This window comes from Heptranchias perlo, unplaced genomic scaffold (genome assembly GCF_035084215.1).
Source record: "Heptranchias perlo isolate sHepPer1 unplaced genomic scaffold, sHepPer1.hap1 HAP1_SCAFFOLD_56, whole genome shotgun sequence".
Classification (NCBI taxonomy): domain Eukaryota; kingdom Metazoa; phylum Chordata; class Chondrichthyes; order Hexanchiformes; family Hexanchidae; genus Heptranchias; species Heptranchias perlo.
The window spans coordinates 1,585,099-1,609,492 of NW_027139581.1; the positions used below are offsets into that span (position 1 = coordinate 1,585,099).

General features: G+C 49.5%; 1 pseudogene; it reads right to left on the minus strand.

The window, feature by feature from the left end:
- Positions 1 to 13,859: 13,859 nt before the first annotated feature.
- Positions 13,860 to 24,394, minus strand: part of LOC137315734 (zinc finger protein 850-like) — a 29,371-nt pseudogene continuing 18,836 nt past the window's right edge.

The window sequence follows — 24,394 nt, forward strand, 5'->3', positions numbered from 1 at the left end:
ACCGTGGAAAACTATCCCTCCTCTTCCTTCTTGGCCTGTCTGCAGCCTTTGACACGGGTGTCCGCACCAGCCACCTCCAACGCCTCTCGTCCGTTGTCCAACTGGGTGGGACTGCCCTCGCCTGCTTCCATTCCTATCAATTCAGGATTAGCTAGGGAATCTCCTGCAATGATTCATCTTCCCGCCCACACACCGTTATCTCTGGTGTCCCACAAGGAACAATCCTTGACCTCCTCCTATTTCACATATTCAAGCTTCCCCTCGGTGACATCATTCGAAAACACAAAGTCAGATTCCACATGGAACTGACACCCAGCTGTTTCTCACCACCGCCTCTCTCGACCCCTTCACTGCGAATCCAACGTCCAGTCCTGGATGAGCAGAAATTTCGTCCGTTTAAACATTAGAAAAACTGAAGCCATTGTTTTCAGCCCCTATCACAAATTCCGTTCATTCGCTACTGATTCCATCCCCCTCCCTGGTCACAGTCTGAGGCTGAACCGGACCAGTAGGCGTTCTATTTGACCCTGAGCTGAGCTTCTGACCCCATATCCTCTCCATCACCAAGATCGCCGACTTCCACCTCCCGAACATTGCCCGTCTCTGCCCCAGCCTCAGCCCATCTTCTGCTGAAATCCTGACTCATGGTTTTGTTACCTCCAGTCTCGACTATTCCAATGCTCTTCTGGCTGGTCTCCCACCCACCACCCTCCGTAAACTTGAGCTCATCCAAAACTCAGCTGCCCGCATCCAAACTCGCAGCAAGTCCCGTTCACCCATCACCCCTCTGCTTGCTGACTGACATTGGCCCCCGGTCGAGCGAAGCCTCAATTTAAAAATTCCTAAACTCGGGTTACATAGAAATACATAGAATTTACAGCTCACAAATAGGCCATTCGGCCCAACTGGTCTATGCCGGTGTTTATGCTCCACACGAGACTCCTCCCATTCGACTTCATCTCACCCGATCAGCATATTCTTCCATTCCTTTCCCCCTCTTGTACTTAATTAACTTCCGCTTAAATGCATCTATTCTATTCGCCTCAACTATTCCTTGTGGTAGCGAGCTCTACATTGTAACCAGTCCCTGGGTAACTCCGTTTCTCCTGAACTGCTTATTGGATTTGTTTGTCATTATCTTATATTTATGACCACTAGTTTTGTACCCCCACTGAACCACAAGTGAAAAAAAGGAGAGAAAAGAGTCCCAGCCTGTTCAGCCCCTCCTGATAAGTATATCCTCTCAGTTCTGGTATCATCATTGTAAATCTCTTTTGCACTCACTCCAGTGCCTTTAAACCCTTGTTATTAATGGAGATCACAACTGTGCACAATACTCCAAGAGTCATAGAGAGTAGAGTCATAGAGTTATACAGCACGGATAGAGGCCCTTCGGCCCATCGTGTCCGCGCCGGCCATCAAGCCCAGTCTAATCTAATCCCATATTCCAGCATTTGGTCCGTAGCCTTGTATGCTATGGCATTTCAAGTGCTCATCCAAATGCTTCTTGAATGTTGTGAGGGTTCCTGCCTCCACAACCCTCTCAGGCAGTGAGTTCCAGACTCCAACCACCCTCTGGGTGAAAAAGTTCTTTCTCAAATCCCCTCGAAACCTCCCGCCTTTTACCTTGAATCTATGCCCCCTTGTTATAGAACCCTCAACGAAGGGAAAAAGCTCCTGAGTATCCATCCTATCTATGCCCCTCATAATTTTGTACACCTCAATCATGTCCCCCCTCAGCCTCCTCTGCTCCAAGGAAAACAAACCCAATCTTCCCAGTCTCTCTTCATAGCTGAAGCGCTCCAGCCCTGGTAACATCCTGGTGAATCTCCTCTGCACCCTCTCCAAAGCGATCACATCCTTCCTGTAGTGCGGCGACCAGAACTGCACACAGTACTCCAGCTGTGGCCTAACCAGTGTTTTATACAGCTCCATCATAACCTCCTTGCTCTTATATTCTATGCCTCCACTAATAAAGGCAAGTATCCCATATGCCTTCTTTACCACCTTATCTACCTGTTCCGCCGCCTTCAGGGATCTGTGAACTTGCACACCAAGATCCCTCTGACCCTCCGTCTTGCCTAGGGTCCTCCCATTCATTGTGTATTCCCTTGCCTTGTTAGTCCCTCCAAAGTGCATCACCTCGCACTTTTCCGGGTTAAATTCCATTTGCCACTGTTCCGCCCATCTGACCAATCCATCTATATCGTCCTGCAGACTGAGGCTATCCTCCTCGCTATTTACCACCCTACCAATTTTTGTATCATCAGCGAACTTACTGATCATACCTTTTACATTCATATCCAAGTCGTTAATGTAGACCACAAACAGCAAGGGCCCCAGCACAGATTCCTGTGGTACCCCACTGGCCACAGGCTTCCAGTCACAAAAACAACCTTCGACCATCACCCTCTGCCTTCTGCCACTAAGCCAGTTTTGTATCCAAAGTGCCAAGGCACGCTGGATTCCATGGGCTCGTACCTTCTTGACCAGTCTCCTGTGGGGGACTTTATCGAAGGCCTTACTGAAATCCATGTATACCACATCCACTGCGTTACCCTCATCCACACGCCAAGTCACCCCCTCAAAAAATTCAATCAAATTAGTCAGACATGATCTTCCCTTGACAAAGCCATGTTGACTATCCCTGATTAATCCTTGCTTCTCCAAGTGGAGACTAATTTTGTCCTTCAGAATTTTTTCCAATAATTTTCCTACCACTGATGTTAGGCTCACTGGCCTGTAGTTCCCCGGTTTTTCCCTACTCCCCTTCTTGAATAATGGTACTACATTAGCGGTTCTCCAGTCCTCTGGCACATCCCCTGTGGCCAGAGAGGTTCTGAATATATGTGTTAGAGCCCCCGCAATCTCCTCCTTTGCCTCACACAGTAGCCTGGGATACATTTCGTCCGGGCCTGGGGATTTATCCATTTTTAGGCCTGCTAAAACCGCCAATACCTCCTCCCGCTCGATGTTAATATGTTCGAGAAGATCACAGTCCCCCTGTCGTATTTCTCAGTCTACGTCTTCCTTCTCCATAGTGAAAACAGATGCAAAAAATTCATTTAGAACCCCTCCTACATCTTCCGGCTCCACACACAGATTGCCATTTTTGTCCCTAATGGGCCCTATTTTTTCCCGAGTTATCCTCTTACCCTTAATATACTTATAAAACATCTTAGGATTTTCCTTTATTTTGCTCGCCAGTGTTTTTTCATGGCCCCTCCTTGATCTCCTAATTTCCTTTTTAAGTATCCCACTGCACTTTTTGTACTCCTCTAGGGCTTCCTCCGTCCTTAGCCTTTTGTATCTGCCAAAAGCCCTCCTTTTTTTCCTAATCCATTCTCGTATATCCCCTGATATCCAAGGTTCCCTGGAGTTCTTGGAAGCACCCTTGACCTTTACGGGAACATGTTGCCACTGTATGGTCTCAATCTCCCTTCTGAAAGACTCCCATTGCTCCGATGCGGATTTTCCTACAAGCAGCTGATCCCAGTCCATTTTGGCCAGATCCTGCCTTATCCTATTAAAATCGGCCTTCCCCCAATTTAGAACCTTTATTTCCGGCCCCTCCCTGTCCTTTTCCATGACCACCTTAAATCTCACTGAATTATGGTCACTGTCACCAAAGTGCTCACCTACGAGCACTTCTTCCACTTGGCCGGCCACATTCCCGAGAATTAGGTCCAGTACCGCCACCTCTCTTGTAGGACTTTCTACATGCTGGCTCAAAAAGCTCTCCTGGATGCACGTTAAGAATTTTGTACCCTCTAAGCCTTTTACACTCTGAGTATCCCAGTTAATATTGGGGAAGTTGAAATCCCCCACTATTATTACCCTATTATTTGCACAATTTTCTGAGATTTGCCTACATATCTGTTCCTCTATCTCCCCCTGACTGTTTGGGGGTCTATAGTACACTCCCATCAAAGTGCTTGCCCCCTATTTGTTTTTAAGCTCCACCCATATGGCCTCATTTGAGGAACCTGCTAATATATCATCCCTCCTTATGGCAGTAATTGATTCTTTAATTAATATTGCGACCCCCCTCCTCTTATACCTCCCCCTCTGTCTCGCCTGAAGATTCTGTACCCTGGAATATTGAGCTGCCAGTCTTGCCCCTCCCTCAACGATGTCTCTGTGACAGCAACAATGTCATACTCCCATGTGTTTATCAACACCGTCAGTTCATCCACCTTATTTTCAAGACTCCTTGCATTAAAATAGATGCCATCCAGCCTTGCTCTTACATATTTGCCCTGTCTTCCAAGCTGACTTGTTTTTTTCTCAATATTTGGCTGGACATCACCCCCGATTGTTGCTCCACTCTGCATCCCATCCCCCTGCCAAGTTAGTTTAAACCCCGCCCCCCCCCCCCCCCCCCAACAGTGCGAGCAAACCTCCCCGCAAGGATATTTGTCCCGCTCTGGTTCAGATGCAACCCGTCCGACTTGTACAAGTCCCACCTTCCCCAGAAGCAGGCCCAGTGATCCAGGAAACTGAAACCCTCCCTCCTGCACCAACTCTTTAGCCACGCATTCATCTGTTCTGTCCTCCTATTTCTATACTCACTAGCCCGTGGCACTGGGAGTAATCCAGAGATTACAACCTTTGAGGTCCTGCTCTTTAATCTGCTACCTAGCTCCCGAAATTCTTGATGCAGGACCTCATCTCCCTTCCGACCTATGTCGTTGGTCCCAATGTGGACCACGACCTCTGCCTGCTCCCCCTCCCCCTTGAGAATGCCCTGAAGCCGCTCAGTGACATCCATGACCCTGGCACCAGGGAGGCAACAAACCATCCTGGAGTCACGTTTACGGCCACAGAAACGCCTGTCTGTTCCCCTTACGATAGAATCCCCTACCACAAAAGCTCTTCCACTCTTTTTCCTCCCAGCCTGTGCAGCAGAGCTACCCCTGGTGCCAGGAAGTTGGCTGCTGCTGCCTTCCCCTGATAAGTCATCCCCCTCAACAATATCCAAAGCGGTATATTTGTTTGAGAGGGGGACGGCCACAGAGGACCCCTGCACTTCCTGCCTGCTCCTCTTACTCTGCCTGGAGGTCACCCACTTACTTCCTGCCTGTACAACCTTTACCTGCGGTGTGACCATCTCACTAAACGTGCTATCCACGACGTTTTCAGCATCGCGAATGCTCCATAATGAATCCATCCGCAGCTCCAGTGCCGCAATGCGGTTTGTCAGTAGCTGCAGCTGGATACATTTCCCGCACACATGGTCGTCAGGGACACCGGAAGGGTCCCTGATTTCCCACATAGAGCAGGAAGAGCATAACACGAGGCTGGGCTGTCCTGACATGACTTACCCTTTAACTAATTAATTCAAATTAAATGAATCCCACCAATTTCACTTCAATTAAAAGGTATACTCGAGGGCCCTTGCTGAACAGCAGTCCCCCACTGCACAACAGAGACCCGAGAATCCACAAACTCTAACCTGAGACAAATTCAGCAGGAAAATACTCACCAACCAATCACTTACGTCTTCCTTGGTGACGTCCCACTTTGGATTACTTTTTGCTTCTTATTTATCTTAGGTCCAGGAGTTAAGTCCCTGAAAACAAAATATAAAAACGAACCTACCCTTTAAATTCCCTCTACCCCCCCAAAAGGTTAGAGGAGGTGGGAGGTTGGGAGTCACTACGAGTGTCGTGTCTCGGGTTCAGCAACCGCTCCACCCATTTCCGGGTACCAATGAATTGGCCCCGCCCCCTGCCTTTGAAAAAGCCGCGAAGCTCCTTCCCCGCTGGGGAAAAAGACTCACGTAGGTCTCTCCTCGGTCTGCTCCCGCCTGTAGCTCCGCTCCGAGTGGACGAACCACTGGTTATAAATCACTGGTCAGGCCTCAGCTGTCCAATTGTCTCTAATTCTGGGTATCACACTTTAGGAAGGATTTCAAGGCCTTGGAGAGGGTGAAGAGTAGATTTAGTAGAATGTTCCCAGGGATGAGCGACCAGGCTGCTGCTTTTACTCCCAGTCTGAAGTACAATTCCCTGTTTTTCTCCTCCTTACAGTGAACTTAGTGACGATTCTGATCCTGTCTCGAGGAAGGTGCGGTCTCTCCAAATGTGTCACCCGTTACCTGGTGTCCATGGCAGCGGCGGACCTACTGGTCGTTATCACTGATCTGATATTCAGGCAAATTCTTATTCTTTATTGGACTCAGTTTCAGTTCATTTGGGCCTTTAAAGTGTGTAATATCCACGCCGTCCTGCTTTACGCAGCCACAGACTGTTCTGTCTGGTTCACAGTCACTTTCACCTTTGATCGATTTGTGGTCATTTGTTGCCAGAAGCTGAAAACAAAATATTGCACCGAGAAAACGGCGGCTGTGGTTCTGGGAACAGTGAGTGTGCTGTTCTGTGTGAAGAACACTTTCTGGTACTTTATGTATGGAGGTGAATATTGGATTAGCAATAATCCCTGGTTTTGTTATATATCATGGGATGTTCGTTATTCACAGGTGTGGGCAGTAATTGAATTCCTTCATTATATTGTAACCCCATTTGTTCCATTTCTTCTGATTCTGCTGCTCAATGTTTTAACAGTCAGATACATTTTAGTGTCGAGCAGAGTCCGCAGGAGACTCCGGGCCCACAGCAGTGGGGAGAGTCCCAGTGACCCAGAGATGGAGAAGAGAAGGAAATCCATCATTTTACTGTTTGTTATATCGGGGAATTTTATCCTGTTATGGGCGGTGTTTCTGTTGTATTTTGTATGGAACCGATTGTATGTGTTAGACTTTATTCCTGTGTATCTACCTGAATTTGTACAAGAACTGGGATTTATGCTCCAGCTCCTGAGTTGCTGCACCAACACGTGTATTTATGCCGTGACCCAGACTAAATTCAGAGAGGAGTTGAAGAATGTGGTGAAATATCCCTTTACTGGAATTGTTAAATTCATTAAATAATGAGAAGACTTTCCATCATCACAAGGTGTTCGTCTGGTTTTCTGCCCAATCCCCTCATCTCTGTGATACAAACACAGTGAGGCCGGTTGACATCTTTTCCCGCCCTGATTTAGTGACTAACAGGGACGGTGGAGGTGGGGAAGTCCGCGGAGATCAGTCCCGCTTGATTCCTGCTGGTTTTTAGCCCCGCTCAGTCCTCTGGAGCGGCCTGAGGCGGGTGTATGAAGCTCCCGTCCGCCAGGCTCTTGTTTCATGTGTTTGCACAAAGCGGGCGAGCTGGGCACACATGCAGCCCATGGAGTGAGGACCAGCGAATCATCTTTTAATTATAATTTTACGTTTCCTTTGGAACAGACATAGGCCATTCAGCCCCTTAAACCTTTTCCTCTATTCAATTAGATCAGGGCTGACCTGTATCTTACCTCCATTTCCCCCCTTGGATTTGTAACCATTAATACCTTTACCGAGCAAAGATCTATCAATCGGAGTTTTGAAATTTTCCACTCACCCCCAGCGTCAACAGCTTTTTGGAGGAGAGGATTCCAGATTTCCACTGCCCTTTGTGTGAAGAAATGCATTCTGACATCACCCTTGAACGGACTACCACAAATTTAAAGGTTATGCCCATTTCTTCTGGACTCCCCCACCAGAGGAAATAGTTTCTCCCCATCGACCCCATCAAATCCTTTCATCATCTTAAACACCTTAATGAGATCAGCCTTTAATCTTCCATACTTCAGGGAATGCAAGCCTAGTCTGTGCAGTCTGTCCTCGTAATTTAACCTTTTTAGCCCCGGTATCATTCTGGTGAATCTGTGCTGTACCCCCTCCAAGGCCCATATATCCTTCCTGAGGTGCGCTGCCCAGAACTGAACGGAGTCTCGAGATGGGGTCTAACCAGAGCTCAGCACAGCTTTAACATAACTTCCACCGTTTTTTTTTCCACCCACTGAAATAAAGGCCAACGTTCCATTAGCTTTTCGATTATTTTGTTGTACCTGTCCATTAGCTTTTAGTGATTTCTGGACTTGGACCCCACAAACTCTCTGCTCTTCCACAGTTGCGAACATCTCACCATTTAGATACCCTGATCTATCTTTCTTCGGTCGAAAGCGGATGACCTCACACTTTCCCACATTGAACTCCATCTGCCACAGTTTTGCCCATTCATTTAATCTTTCAACGTCCCTTTGCAACTATCTGCTCCCATCTACAATATTTATTGTGCTTCCTAACTTACTGTCGTCAGCGAGCTTGGATACACGGCTCTCTAATCCTTCATCCAAGTCATTTATGAACATAGTGAAAAGCTGAGGCCCCAGTACAGATCCCTGGGGACACCACTAGTCACATCCTGCTGATTTGAGTCCATACCCATTATCCCCACTCTCTGTCTCCTACCTCATAAACAATTCCCTGTCCAAGTCAATAGATTGCCTCCAATTCCATGCACTCTCGATTTTGTGAACAGAGTCTTATGTGGAACCTTGTCGAATGTCATCTCGAAGTTCATATAAATAACATCCATAGACACTCCTAATCTACCACATTAATTAGCTCCTCAAAAAAATCAACTAGCTTCGTTAGACATGGTAGCTGGACAGGTAGATAAGGTGGTTAAGAAGGCAGATGGAATGCTTTCCTTTATTAGCTGAGGCATGGAACATAAAAGCAGGGATGTTATGCTGGAACTGTATAAAACACTAGTTCGGCCACAGTTTGAGTGCTGCGCACAGTTCTGGTCACCACATTACAGGAAGGATGTCATTGCACGAGAGAGGGTGCAGAGGAGATTCACGAGGATGTTGCCAGGACTGGAGAATTTTAGCTGTGATGACAGATTGGATAGTCTGTGGTTGCTTTCCTTGGAACAGAGGAGGCTGAGGGATGATTTGATTGAGGTGTACAAAATTATGCAGGGCCTAGGTAGAGTGGATCAGAAGGACCTATTTCCCTGAGCAGAGGGATCAATAACCAGGGGGCATAGATTTAAAGTGATTGGTAGAAGGATTAGAGCGAAAATGAGGAAAATATTTTCACCCAGAGGGCGGTGGGGGCCTGGAACTCACTGCCTGAGAGGGTGGTAGAGGTAGAAACCCTTCACTCATGTAAAAAAATAACTGGATGTGCACCTGAAAAGCTGTGACCTGCAGGGCTACGGACCAAATGCAGGAAAGCGGGATTGGGCTGGGTGGATCGTTTCTCAGCCGGCGCGGACACGATGGGCCGAATGGCCTCCTTCTGTGCCGTAAATTTTCTATAATTCTATGATTCTAAGAGGTCCAGGATCAATTTATAGCTTATTGAGTCAGACTTGTCACTGTCCCGGAAACCCCCTGTCCCTCGGTATCTGTGTCCGGGGAGAAGCTGATGGATTTGTGTGACCTTCTTCAGGTGAATCTTTGTGCTCATCGAGGTGATGGATGTCAGAGTCTGGAAATGGGACATTTAATCAGTCAGAGCACCTCTTGTCAGTATCCGGGACTCCCAGGTCAGGCACAGAGCAATTAACATACAACAACAAAAACTTGCATTCATGTAGCGCCTTTAACATAATAAAAGGTCCCAACGCGTTTCACAGGAGCGATTATCAAACAAAATTTGACTCCGAGCCACATAAGGAGATATTAGGACAGGTGACCAAAAGCTTTGTCAAAGAGGTAAGATTTCATGAGCGTCTTAAAGGAGGAGAGAGAGGCGGAGAGGCGGAGAGGTTTAGGGAGGGAATTCCAGAGCTGAGGGCCGAGGCAGCTGAAGGCACGGCCGCCAATGGTGGAGTGATTTAGGAGAAAGGCAGAAATTTCGGAGGGTTGTGGGGCTGGAGGAGGATACAGAGATAGGGAGGGGCGAGACCATGCAAGAATTTGGATACAAGGATGAGAATTTTAAAATCGAGGTGTTCCCAGACCGACCAAAGCAAGCACAGGGGTGACGGATGTACAGGACTTGGTGCGAGTTGGAATACGGGGAGCAGAGTTTTGTATGAGCTCAAGTTTATGGAGGGTGGAAGATGAGAGGCCGGCCAGGAGAGCATTGGAGAAGTCAAGTCGGCTGGAGATGCGCAATGTTACAGAGGTGGAAGTAGGTGGTCTTGGTGATGGAGAGGATATGTGAGCAAATCTCTCGCTACACTGTCCCGTCAAACACTCCCAGGGCAGGTACAGCACGGGTTAGATACAGAATAAAGCTCCTTCTACACTGTCCAATGAAACATTCCCAGGGCAACGACAGCACGGTTTACATTTTTTTTTCGTTCATGGGATGTGGGCGCGGCGGGCAAGGCCAGCGTTTATTGCCCATCCCTAATTGCCCTTGAGAAGGTGGTGGTGAGCCGCCTCCTTGAACAGCTGCAGTCCGTCTGGTGAAGGTTCTCCCACGGTGCTATTTGGTTGTGAGTTCCAGGATTTTGACCCAGCGACGATGAAGGAACAGCGATATATTTCCAAGTTGGGATGGTGTGTGACTTAGAGGGGAACATGCAGGTGGTGTTGTTCCCATGTGCCTGCTGCTCTTGTCCTTCTAGGTGGTAGAGGTCGCGGGTTTGGGAGGTGCTGTCGAAGAAGCCTTGGCGAGTTGCTGCAGTGCATCCTGGGGATGGTACACACTGCAGCCACTGTGCGCCGGTGGTGAAGGAAGTGAATGTTTAGGGTGGTGGATGGGGTGCCAATCAAGCGGGCTGCTTTGTCCTGGAAGGTGTCGAGCTTCTTGAGTGTTGTTGGAGATGCACTCACCCAGGCAAGTGGAGAGTATTCCATCAAACTCCTGAATTGTGCTTTGTTGATGGTGGAAAGGCTTTGGGGAGTCAGGAGGTGAGACACTCGCCGCAGAATACCCAGCCTCTGACCTGCTCTTGTAGCCACAGTATTTATATGGCTGGTCCAGTTAGTTTCTGGTCAATGGTGACCCCCAGGATGTTGATGGTGGGGGATTCGGCGATGGTAATGCCGTTGAATGTTCAGGGGAGGTGGTTAGACTCTCTCTTGTTGAAGATGGTCATTGCCTGGCACTTGTCTGGCGCGAATGTTACTTGCCACTTATGAGCCCAAGCCTGGATGTTGTCCAGGTCTTGCTGCATGCGGGCTCGGACTGCTTCATTATCTGAGAATTTGCAAATGAAACTGAACACTGTGCAATCATCAGCGAACATCCCCAATTCTGACCTCATGATGGACTGTAGGGGAATCAAGGGATATGGGGATCGGGCGGGAATGTGGAGTTGAGGTCGAAGATCAGCCATGATCATATTGAATGGCGGAGCAAGCACGAGGGGCCGAATGGCCTACTCCTGCTGCTATTTCTTATGTTCTTATCTTCTTATACAAAATCACAGATGGCGTAATGAATGTTGATTTCAGACAGTAAGGACGGAGGGAGGAGGGAGAAAGTGTTGAATGGGGAATTTACAGCTCAGAAGGGACAGGAGACGACCGAATATTCGTCAGAAACACCAACAACTTGTATTTATACAGAGCATTTAACGAAGTAAAACATCCCAAGGTGCCTCACAGGAGTGAAATCAAATAAAATTTGATGGTACAATTTGAAACGAGAGACAAGAAACTAGAATTGTCTGTTCTGAAATTCTATCCTGTAATTAAAGTAGGAACGTTGGTAAACTCCTTTTACAGGATGTTAGAAGGGGAGGATTTACAGATGGGAAACTCAAACCAAACATCACGTCAAGGTCTGACAGTCACTCGATTCATCAGGACCTGAATATCATCGGCCTTTGGATATAGAAGGAAAAATCACCAATCACAGCGGTGAGAAACTGGTCACGTGTTCTGTGTGTGAACATCCTTTCAGGAAATCGTCTGGCCCGTGAGACACAAACACAGACGTGCCAGGAATCAACAGTGTAAATGTGGGGACTGTGGGAACGGGTTCAGTTGCTGGAAACTCATCGACCCAGTCACACGGGGAGAGGCCGTTCGCCAGCTGAGTGTGGGAATGGATTCACTCGCTCATCTCACCGACTGCCACACCAGAATCTTCGTAATGGGGAGAATCCGTTCACCAGCTGTGTGTGTGGAAAGGGATTCACTCGATCATCCCATTTACTGACACACCGGCACAGTCACACCGGAGAGAGACCGGTTAGAGAAAAAGTACTCGGTAAACTAATGGGTCTTAAGGCTGACTCATCCCCTGGAACTGATGGCTTGCATCCAAGGGTCTTAAAGGAAGTGGCTCCAAAGATAGTGGATTGGAAAACCGCAAACGTAACAGCCCTATTCAAGAAGGGAGTGAGACAGAAAGCAGGTAACTATAGATCAGTTAGCCTAACATCTGTCATTGGGAAAATGCTAGAATCCATTAATAAGGAAGTAGTAGGAGGACATTTGGAGACTCATAATACAATCAAGGAGAGTCAAATTGGTTTTATGAAGGGGAAAACATGTCTGACAATTTATCAGAGTTCTTTGAGAATGTAACGAGCAGGGTGGATAAAGGGGAAACAATGGATGCAGTATATTTGGATTTCCAAAAGGCATTCATGAGTGCCACATGAAAGGTTACTGCACAAGATAAGAGCTCATGGTGTTGGGGGTAATATACTGGCATGGATAGAGGATTGGCTAATTAACAGAAAACAAAGAGTCGGGATAAATGGGTCATTTTCAAATGGCAATCTGTTACTAGTGGAGTGCCACAGGGATCACTGCTGAGGCCTCAACGATTACAATATATATCAATGACTTGGATGAAGGAACAGAGTGTCTTGTGGCCAAATTTGCTGATGATACAAAGATAGGTGGAAAAGCAAGTTGAGATGAGGACACAAAGTGTCTGCAAAGGGATATTGACGGGTGAAGTGAATGGGAAAAATTTGGCAGATGGAATATAATATGGGAAAATGTGAAGTCGTCCACTTTGGGAGGAAAAATAAAAAAGCAAAATATTATTTCAATGGAGAAATACTACAAAATGCTACGGTGCAGAGGGATCTGGGTGTCCTCGTATATGAAACACAAAAAGTCAACATACAGGTGCAGCATGCAAACAGAATATTGGCCTTTATTTCGAGGGGGTTGGAGTATAAAAGCAGGGAAGTCATGCTACAACTGTACAGGGTGCTGGTGAGACCATACCTGGAGTACTGCATCCAGTTCTGGTGCCCTTATTTAAGGAAGGACATACTTGCATTGGAGGCAGTTCAGAGAAGGTTCACTGGGTTGATCCTGGGTATGGAAGGGTTGTCTTATGAGGAAAGACTGAACAGGTTAGGTCTCTCCTCATTGGAGTTTAGAAAAATAAGAGGAGATCTGATTGAAACATACACAATTCTGAGGGGACTCGATAGGGTAGATGCTGAGAGGATGTTACCCCTCAGGGGGAATCTTAAACGAGGGGGCATCGTCTCAGAAGAAGGGTTCGCCCGTTTAAGACAGAAATGAGGAGGAATTTCTTCTCCCAGAGGGTCGTGATTCTTTGGAATTCTTTACCCCAAAAAGCTGTGGAGGCTGAGTCATTGAAGACATTCAAGGCTGAGTGAGACAAATTGTTGATCAGCAAGGGAGTCAAAGGATACGGGGAAAGAGCGGGAAAGTGGAGTTGAGGTAAAAATCAGATCAGCCATGATCTCATGAAATGGTGGAGCAGGCTCGAGGGGCCGAATGGCCTCCTCCTGCTCCTATCTCTTATGATCTCACCGGTGCCCCGTCGTGTGATCTCCCCAGTAGTTACCTGAAGTTGATCTTCCAGTTACAGTGGTGATGGTGAAAACCTCGAGTTAACCGAGGGAACTGAGACTGGGGAATCTGAGGTTTGTATGAAAGGAGTGAGTAATAAAAAGGAAATTAATAAAAACTGATTCAATAAAAGAAAGAAACAGGTGAATTATACGAAAGTAAGCAATAAAAAGTAACCAAAAGAATACAAATTAAATCCATCTGATAATCAATGTTTAATATTAAAATATGAATCAATTATCTCTGGAAATAGATAAATAAATAACTGCAAAGAAAGAATGAAATCTCCAGGACCTGATGGTTTTCCCCTCAGGGTATTAAAGGAAACAGGTGGGGAAATTACAGAAACATTAGTCATAGTTTCACAAAGCTCTCTGGACTCGGGAATTGTGCCTTTGGATGTGAAAATATCACTCCAATATTTAAGAAAGGAGGAAGAGAGAGAAAAGGAAACGACAGATCTGTCAGTTTAACGTCAGGAGTGGGGAAGTTCCAGGAATCTATCACCAGAGACAAAATGATTGAGGACTTGAACAAGTCTGAGCTGATCAAAGAGAGTCAGTGTGGATTTGTGAAGGGTGGGTCATGTCTGACTAATCTAGATGAATTTTTTAAGGTCACTAACAGGCTGTACAGGGAGTGTCGATGGACATTGTCTGTGTGGACTTCCAGAAGGCATTTGATAGGGTTCAGCACAAGAGATTATTCGCAAAAATAAAAGTGCACGAAATTGAAAGTGACCTTGTGACTTGTGTTGGGAGGTGGGAGATCGAGAGTGGGGATAAAGGGAACGTTCTTTGATTGGTGGGATGTGACAAGTGGTGTTCCCCAGGGATCTGGACTGGGGTCTCAGCTTTTCACCATATTTATCAATAACTTGGATGAAGGAATAGAGAGTTTTATATCCAAGTTTGCAGATGACACTAAGTTAGGAGACACAGTAAGTTGTGTGGATGGGAGCAGGAAGTTACAAAGGGACAGATTAAGTGAGTGGACAAAACTGTGGCAGATGGAGTTCAGTGTGGGGAAGTGTGAGATCATCCACTTTGGATACAAGAAGGAAACATTGGAGTATTTTCTTAAAGTGAGAGACTGGGAACTGTGGAGGAGCAAAGGGATTTGGGTGTCCATGTACACAAATCACTAAAAGCTAGTGCCCAGATACAAAAAGTAATCACAAAGACTAATGGAATGTTGGCCTTTATCTCGAGGGCTGGAATACAAAGGGGAGGAAGTTATGCTTCAGTTCCACAGAGCCTCGGTCAGAGCCCCTCTGGAGTGCATATATCCAGAATATTAAACTCCAGCCCAGTTCTCGGGGTTATTAACATCAGAAACAAACCCCAACTGTCAGAAAGAACGTGATTCAGTCCTGGATGTGATTAACAGCAGAATCCAACCCCTGCATCACAGGTGAACTCGCTGGTGTCTCAGCCAGTGGGATGACTGAGTGAATCCCTTCCCACACACGGAGCAGGTGAACGGCCTCTCCCCAGTGTGAACTCGCTGGTGTGTCAGCAGGTGGGATGAACAAGTGAATCCCTTCTCACATACGGAGCAGGTAAACGGCCTCTCCCCAGTGTGAACTCGCTGGTGTGTCAGCAGGTGGGATGAACAAGTGAATCCCTTCTCACATACGGAGCAGGTGAACGGCCTCTCGTCAGTGTGAACTCGCTGGTGTGTCAGCAAAGTGGATGACTGAGTGAATCCCTTCCCACACACGGAGCAGGTGAACGGCCTCTCCACAGTGTGAACTCGTTCATGTTTCAGCAGATCCCTTGTTCCCTTGAAGCTCTTCTCACAGTCAGAACATTTAAACGGTCTCTTATCAGTGTGAACAAGTTGGTGTGAAATGAGGCTGGATGACTGAGTGAATCCTTTCCCACACACGGAGCAGGTGAACGGCCTCTCCCCAGTGTGAACTCGCTGGTGTGTCAGCAGGTGGGATGAATGAGCGAATCCCTTCCCACACACGGAGCAGGTGAACGGCCTCTCCCCAGTATGAACTCGCTGGTGAATCAGCAGGTTGGATGACCGAGTGAATCCCTTCCCACACACGGAGCAGGTGAACGGCCTCTCCCCGGTGTGAATTTGCTGGTGTCTCAGCAGATGGGATGAACGAGCGAATCCCTTCCCACACACAGAGCAGGTGAACGGCCTCTCCCCAGTGTGACTGTGTCGATGAGTTTCCAGCCCAGACGGGTATTTGAATCCCTTCCCACAGTCCCCACATTTCCACGGTTTCTCCATGGTCCGGGTGTCCTTGTGTCTCTCCAGGTTGGACGATCAGTTGAATCCTCGTCCACACACAGAACACGTGGACGGTTTCTCCCCGCTGTAAATGGTGCGATGTTTTTTCAGGCTGTGAAACTGGTTGAAGCTCTTTCCACACTCAGTGCACTGGAACACTCTCACTCGGGTGTGTGTGTCTCGGTGATTTTCCACTCACACTGATGTTTGAAATCTTTTCCCACAGAGAGAACAGACAAACATTTCTCCTTCCACATTCAAAGGCCGATGATATTCAGGACCTGATGAATCGAGGGACTGTCAGATCTTGATGTGATGTTTGGTTTGAGTTTCCGTCTGCAAATCCACCCCTTCTAATCCGCTGTAAAAGGAGTTTACAAAAGTCCTCACTGTAAATACAGGACAGAAATTCAGTACAGAAAATTCTAGTTTCTATGGAACATTCTTCCCGCTCATTCCCCCAGACTGTAAATCCCCGTCCCACACACTCTCCCTCCTCCCTGTGCTGAAATCCAAACCCATCGCACCATCTCCATCATTTCTTCCCTCCACTCCCAGTTTCCTCCCTCCCTCTACTCTGGTCGGGTTCAGTTCTCCACCCCCTGGGAGCAGAGTGAGAGGAAAATAAATGAGGCACAGGGACCCTGAAGCCCCGCCCACTCTTTGTTCACAGGCACAGGGACCCTGAAGCCCCGCCCACTCTTTGTTCCTGGTCACGGGGACCCTGAAGCCCCGCCCACTCTTTGTTCACCGTCACAGGGACCCTGAAGCCCCGCCCACTCTTTGTTCACAGTCACTGGGACCCTGAAGCCCCGCCCACTCTTTGTTCACAGTCACAGGGACGCTGAAGCCCCGCCCACTCTTTGTTCACAGTCACTGGGACCCTGAAGCCCCGCCCACTCTTTGTTCACAGTCACAGGGACCCTGAAGCCCCGCCCACTCTTTGTTCCCAGTCACAGGGACCCTGAAGCCCCGCCCACTCTTTGTTCCCAGTCACAGGGACCCTGAAGCCCCGCCCACTCTTTGTTCACAGTCACTGGGACCCTGAAGCCCCGCCCACTCTTTGTTCACAGTCACTGGGACCCTGAAGCCCCGCCCACTCTTTGTTCACAGTCACAGGGACCCTGAAGCCCCGCCCACTCTTTGTTCACTGTCACTGGGACCCTGAAGCCCCGCCCACTCTTTGTTCACAGTCACAGGGACCCTGAAGCCCCGCCCACTCTTTGTTCACAGTCACTGGGACCCTGAAGCCCCGCCCACTCTTTGTTCACAGTCACAGGGACCCTGAAGCCCCGCCCACTCTTTGTTCACAGTCACTGGGACCCTGAAGCCCCGCCCACTCTTTGTTCACAGTCACTGGGACCCTGAAGCCCCGCCCACTCTTTGTTCACAGTCACTGGGACCCTGAAGCCCCGCCCACTCTTTGTTCCCGGTCACTGGGACCCTGAAGCCCCGCCCACTCTTTGTTCCCAGTCACTGGGACCCTGAAGCCCCGCCCACTCTTTGTTCCCCGTCACTGGGACCCTGAAGCCCCGCCCACTCTTTGTTCACAGTCACTGGGACCCTGAAGCCCCGCCCACTCTTTGTTCACAGTCACTGGGACCCTGAAGCCCCGCCCACTCTTTGTTCCCAGTCACAGGGACCCTGAAGCCCCGCCCACTCTTTGTTCCCGGTCACTGGGACCCTGAAGCCCCGCCCACTCTTTGTTCCCAGTCACAGGGACCCTGAAGCCCCGCCCACTCTTTGTTCACCGTCACAGGGACCCTGAAGACCCGCCCACTCTTTGTTCACGGTCACAGGGACCCTGAAGCCCCGCCCACTCTTTGTTCACCGTCACAGGGACCCTGAAGCCCCGCCCACTCTTTGTTCACCATCACAGGGAACCTGAAGCCCCGCCCACTCTTTGTTCCCAGTCACTGGGACCCTGAAGCCCCGCCCACTCCTTGTTCCCAGTCACTGCGACCCTGAAGCCCCGCCCACTCTTTGTTCCCAGTCACTGGGACCCTGAAGCCCCGCCCACTCTTTGTTCCCAGTCACTGGGACCCTGAAGCCCCGCCCACTCCTTGTTCCCAGTCACTGGGACCCTGAAGCCCCGCCCACTCCTTGTTCCCAGTCACTGGGACCCTGAAGCCCCGCCCACTCTTTGTTCACAGTCACTGGGACCCTGAAGCCCCGCCCACTCCTTGTTCCCAGTCACTGGGACGCTGAAGCCCCGCCCACTCTTTGTTCACAGTCACTGGGACCCTGAAGCCCCGCCCACTCCTTGTTCCCAGTCACTGGGACCCTGAAGCCCCGCCCACTCCTTGTTCCCAGTCACTGGGACCCTGAAGCCCCGCCCACTCTTTGTTCACAGTCACTGGGACCCTGAAGCCCCGCCCACTCTTTGTTCACCGTCACAGGGACCCTGAAGCCCCGCCCACTCATTGTTCACAGTCACTGGGACCCTGAAGCCCCGCCCACTCTTTGTTCCCGGTCACAGGGACCCTGAAGCCCCGCCCACTCTTTGTTCCCGGTCACAGGGACCCTGAAGCCCCGCCCACTCCTTGTTCCCAGTCACTGGGACCCTGAAGCCCCGCCCACTCTTTGTTCCCAGTCACTGGGACCCTGAAGCCCCGCCCACTCTTTGTTCCTGGTCACTGGGACCCTGAAGCCCCGCCCACTCTTTGTTCACCATCACAGGGACCCTGAAGCCCCGCCCACTCTTTGTTCACCGTCACAGGGACCCTGAAGCCCCGCCCACCCTTTGTTGCTGCTCACTGGGACCCTGAAACCCCGCCCACTCTTTGTGCTCGTCACTGGGACCCTGAAGCCCCGCCCAATTTGTCACCGGTCACTGGGACCCTGAAGCCCCGCCCGCTCGTGAACAAAGATGGCCGCGCACGCGCCGTGATCCCTTACTTCTCTGACCAAGATGGCGGCCAGTTCCCCGCTCACCCGGGCGGCCGCCGGTCGGGCCTGTCACCGCGGTGTGAACACGGGGCCTGTGGGCTCTTATTCGGGGCCTGAGGCCTGCACCGGGTGTTTATGAAGCTTCCCTGCCCACCCATGGGTCCAATTCCTCCCCCGCGCCCACCGTCTCCTACCGGATCCCGACCCGCCTGTTCCGCCTCAGTCCGTCTCCACCACTCGCACCGCGCATGCTCAGAGCACAGACCAGTCCCGCGCCTGCGCACTGGGCTCCTATAGTCACTGATAGGGCACTTTCTGGGCCGCCGCGGATTCTGGGTAAACTCTCCGCCATTGAAGGTCCGAATCGGTGAACAGAAATTTCGTCATCGCATCGAGATTGGGGCCGGAGGGACAATAAACATTAAACAAAATCAATCAATAAATTATACAGAATCCCGAGTGCCCGGGCCCTCAGACAGGGAGCGAAGTTCACCGGTCGCCACTTTTCCTTCACCAACTCGCACCTCAGGCCCCGCCCAGTCTGGTTCAATTGATCAATGTTTTCCAACTGTGTTTTCCACCTCGAGTTCAGGCCTGTCATTCTGAGAGAAACTTCGAGGCCTCATTTTTTCTGTGTGCTGTGAGGACCGATATCGTTCATCTTGATCTATTTCTAGTGCAATAAGTTTTGCTGAATGTGGCCCAGGCCAAGTGTCAGGATATCGGATCAGGCCCACCATAGAAAATGAGTTTGAACCCACCTGAGATAGACAATGTGAACCGGATAATCCTCATCCACTGACCCAGCAACTTCTTCAAAAAACACCCCTGAGACAGACAATGTGAACCGGATAATCCTCATCCACTGACCCAGCAACTTCTTCAAAAAACACCCCTGAGACAGACAATGTGAACCGGATAATCCTCATCCACTGACCCAGCAACTTCTTCAAAAAACACCCCTGAGATAGACAATGTGAACCGGATTATCCTCATCCACTGACCCAGCAACTTCTTCAAGAAACACCCCTGAGATAGACAATGTGAACCGGATTATCCTCATCCACTGACCCAGCAACTTCTTCAAAAAACACCCGAGATAGACACTGCATGAAAGCATGGGGGAATCAGAGTCAATTCTAATTTTCAAAAGGGAATTGGATAAATACTTGAATAGGATAAATTTGCAGGATAAAGGGCATGAGCATGGGACCAATTGGATAGCTCTTTCTTAAAGCTGTCACAGGCATGATGGGCCTTATGGCCTCCTTCTGTGCTTTATCATTCAATGATTCTATGATAAAGGGACAGACACTGCTTCATCCTTCACTAACAGGGTCCCTATTAACAGTCGCTCCCTTCTGTATTCAGTGCAGTGAATGGAAACCTGTCTATTTTAGTGAGTTCAGCCTTTCTAAAATCTCTCACAATTTTTGAAGATCCATTTGACTCACTTGTTTCATTTTGAAAGACTTCAGATTTTTCTACTGTGTGTCGATGTTTTTGTTCAAAGGTGGAATGACATTTGTTTCAAAATATTCTGTTCTAACCCCCGGCCCAGTTTAAAACCCTCTGCACCACTGACCAGGAAGATCACAAGTCCAATCCTTGATCTCAGCCAAGGCAGCAGTTCAGGGGCTGGAATTGGCCTCAGTACCACTGGGCTAAATAAGAGTAACCCTGCTCTCGATGGAGATCCAGTGACCTCAACTGGGAAATTTATGGATGTCACTTGAGGGCAGGACTGGACTCGACCGTGATGCCCACCACAGTGGATAATCCTGCTGTCACTCACTGTGTGGGCTCATGTATAAATGTTCCCTTACTGTTAGATTATTAACTAAGTCTGGGCTCATTACTCATTACTGAATCGAGTCCACCCTCCTTAAAACCTACCTCTTTGACCAAGCTTTTGCTCACCTGTCCTAATATCTCCTTATGTGGTTCAGTGTCAAATTTTGTTTGTTAATCGCTCCTGTGAAGGGCCTTGGGACGTTTTACTACGTTAACGGCACTGGATAAATGTATCAATAAAACAGGGAACTCTTGGAAACACACTGCAGGTCCTTCTTTATCTGGACAGCAAATCACTGCTATAGTGTTGAACCAGCAGTTAACATAAGAACATAAGAAATAGGAGCAGGAGTAGGCCATACGGCCCCTCGAGCCTGCTCCACCATTCAATAAGATCATGGCTGATCTTCTGCCTCATTTAACATGTATCCAGGATATTAAACTCCAGCCCAGTTATCGGGGTTATTAACATCAGAAACAAACCCCAACTGTCAGAATGAACATGGTTCAGTCCTGGATGTGATTAACAGCAGCAATAACAGCAGAATCCAACCCCGGAAGTCACAGGTGAACTCGCTGGTGTCTCCGCAGGTTGGATGAATGAGTGAATCCCTTCCCACACACGGAGCAGGTGAACGGCCTCTCCCCAGTGTGAGTGCGTCGATGATGTGTCAGCAGTTCCCATTTGCTCTTAAAGCTCTTCCCACAGTCAGAACATTTAAACGGTCTCTTATCAGTGTGAACAAGTTGGTGTGTCAGTAGGTGCTGTGACTGAATGAATCCCTTTCCACACATGGAGCAGGTGAACGGTCTCTCCCCAGTGTGAGCACGCTGGTGGGCAATGAGAGTGGATGACTGCCTGAACCTCTTCCCGCAGTGAGAGCAACTGAACGGTCTCTCGTCAGTGTGAATTCGCTGGTGTCTAATCAGTCCCTCCGAGCTTTTAAACCTGTTCCCACAGTCAGAGCATTTAAAAGGTCTCTCCGCAGTGTGAATAAGCTGGTGTGTTCGGAGGGCGGATGACTGAGTGAATCCCTTCCCACACAGAGAGCAAGTGAACGGCCTCTCCCCAGTGTGACTGTGGTGATGAGTTTCCAGCTGGGACGGGTAATTGAATCCTTTCCCACACACGGAGCAGGTGAACGGCCTCTCCCCGGTGTGACTGCGTCGATGAGTTTCCAGCTGGGATGGGTAATTGAACCCCTTCCCACAGTCCCCACATTTCCACGGTTTCTCCATGGTCCGGGTGTCCTTGTGTCTCTCCAGGTTGGACGATCAGTTGAAGCCTCGTCCACACAGAACACGTGGACGGTTTCTCCCCGCTGTGAATGGTGTGATGTTTTTTCAGGCTGTGTAACTGGTAAAAGCTCTTTCCACACTCAGTGCACTGGAACACTCTCACTCGGGTGTGTGTGCCTCGGTGATTTTCCACTCACACTGATGTTTGAAATTTTTTCCGACAGACAGAACAGACAAACATTTCTCCTTCCACATTCAAAGGCCGATGATATTCAGGTCCTGATGAATCGAGTGACTCTGTCAGATCTTGACGTGATGTTTGGTTTGAGTTTCCCGTCTGTGAATCCTCCCCTTCTAATCCCCTGTAAAAGGAGTTTACAAAAGTCATCAATGTAAACACAGGATAGAAATTCAGAACAGACAATTCTAGTTTTTCTGGATCATTTTTTCATCTTTTGAGCCTCAAAAGCTGTAAATCCCCGTCCCACACACTCTCCCTCCTCCCTGTGCTGAAATCTGAACCCATTGCACCATCTCCTACATTTTTTCCTCTGCTCTGCTGGGTTCAGTTCAACACTCACTGGTCCCCCTCTCTCTCCTCCCCTGAAGATGCTGACTGTCCTTCCCATATCCTAACTCGCACCAAGTCCCATTCACCCATCACCCTTGTTCTCACTGACCTACAGTGACTCCAGGTCCAGCAACGCCTCATATTTAAATTCCTCATCCTTGTGTCCAAATCCATCCATGGCCCTCGCCCCTCCCAATCTCTGTAACCTCCTCCATGGCCCTCGCCCCTCCCCTATCTCTGTAACCTTCTCCAGCCCTCCGACCCTCCCCTATCTCTGTCACCACCTCCATGGCCCTCGCCCCTCCCCGATCTCTGTAACCTCCTCCATGTCCCTCCGACCCTCCCCTATCTCTGTAACCTCCTCCGACCCTCCCCTATCTCTGTAACCTCCTCCATGTCCCTCCGACCCTCCCCTATCTCTGTAACCTCCTCCGACCCTCCCCTGTCTCTGTAACCTCCTCCCGCCCTCCGACCCTCCCCTATCTTTGTAACCTCCTCCATGTTCCTCCGCCCCTCCCCGATCTCTGTAACCTCCTCCAGCCCTCCGACCCTCCCAGATCTCTGCTCTCCTCCAATTCCGGCCTCTTGCTCCTCCCCCATTCCCTTCGGCCCACCATTGGGGGCCGTGCCTTCAGCTGTCTGAGCCCCAAACTCTGGAATTCCCTCCCTGAACCTCTCCCCCTCTCTCTCCTCCTTCAAACCTCCCTCTTTGACCCAGCTTTCGGTGCCCTGTCCTAATCTCTCCTCATTCTTCTCTTCCCGCTCCTGTGAACCCTCTTGACCCATTTTGCTCCGTTAAAGGCGCGATAGAAATGCAAGTTGTTGTTGACTCTGCGGGTTCAGTTCGAGCGGAGATTGGGTCGGGCCCGATCCCGGGAAGCGGCGGGTAGTGGAGGGGGGATGATGCCGCCTGTTTTCTCTCGGGTCCTGGGCCCTACACTCGGTGCTTCTGGGCCCTGTGATCCCCGCCCTTTATTAACCCGCTCTCTCCACACCTCCTCTGACCTGCTCGAACCGCGCTCTCTGCCTCAGACCCTTCGGGCCGCGCATGCTCAGCTCACACTGACCAACAATCAGCCTCTCCTGCGCCGGCGCACTGGGCTCCTCTCAGATCGATAGGGGACATTCCGGCGCGCGGTGCAGTCTGGGGACGGACCGCCGCCATTGGAGCTCCGCCCCGACCCTCAGTTTCTCTGATGGGACTGAGATTGGGGGCGGGGGAAAAGCGCTTTTGGAGCAGCGGAGGGCGGAGCGGAAATAAAATAAAATAAAAATAAACCCGAGAGCCCGGGGCACGCTGGGTAATGGAGACCGCCATTAAACCGTCAGAAACACTCACAGCGCAGGCGCGCACCGCCTCGCCTCGAAAAAACTTTGGGAAATGTATTTTTCCCCAAATCTGTTAATAATTTAGTCTCATTACACATTGGAACTGACGGGCTGGATTGATGTTTATTTTCCAATTGCAGCTCAGGACCTTCAATCCCAGCGTCAACCCGGAGCAAATGCGCTCCCGACCAATAGGAAGAGCGGAGAGGGACTGGAGGACCGAGCGGGCGGTTGGTCCTCCAACCAATCGGAGTGTGTGAGGGGTGGGACTTGCGGCGGAGGGTCTGAGCCCGGATCTCGCTCCGTGTCTGGATCTCTGCCGAATTTTTGAAACTTGATTCATCTCAAGATAAAACTCCAGAAGAAAACTGGACCTTTCAGTTGTGGCTTTAAACAGATGAAACCCTGTGGTGTCGAGCAAACAGTTCAACATTTGTTAGTAAAATGACTCTGATGAAGTAATGGAGAGCCATGTATCCAAGTTTGCTGATGACACTGAGTGCAGAGGCACAGTAAATAGTGTAGATGGGAGCAGAAAGTTGCAAGGGGGCAATAATAGATTCAGTGAGTGGGCAAAACGGTGGCAGGTGGAGTTGAATGTGGGGAAATGTGAATTCACCCACTTTGAACCTAAGACAGAGATCAGAGTATTTACCAAACGGCAAGCAGCGAGAAACTGTGGAGGAGCAGAGAGATTTC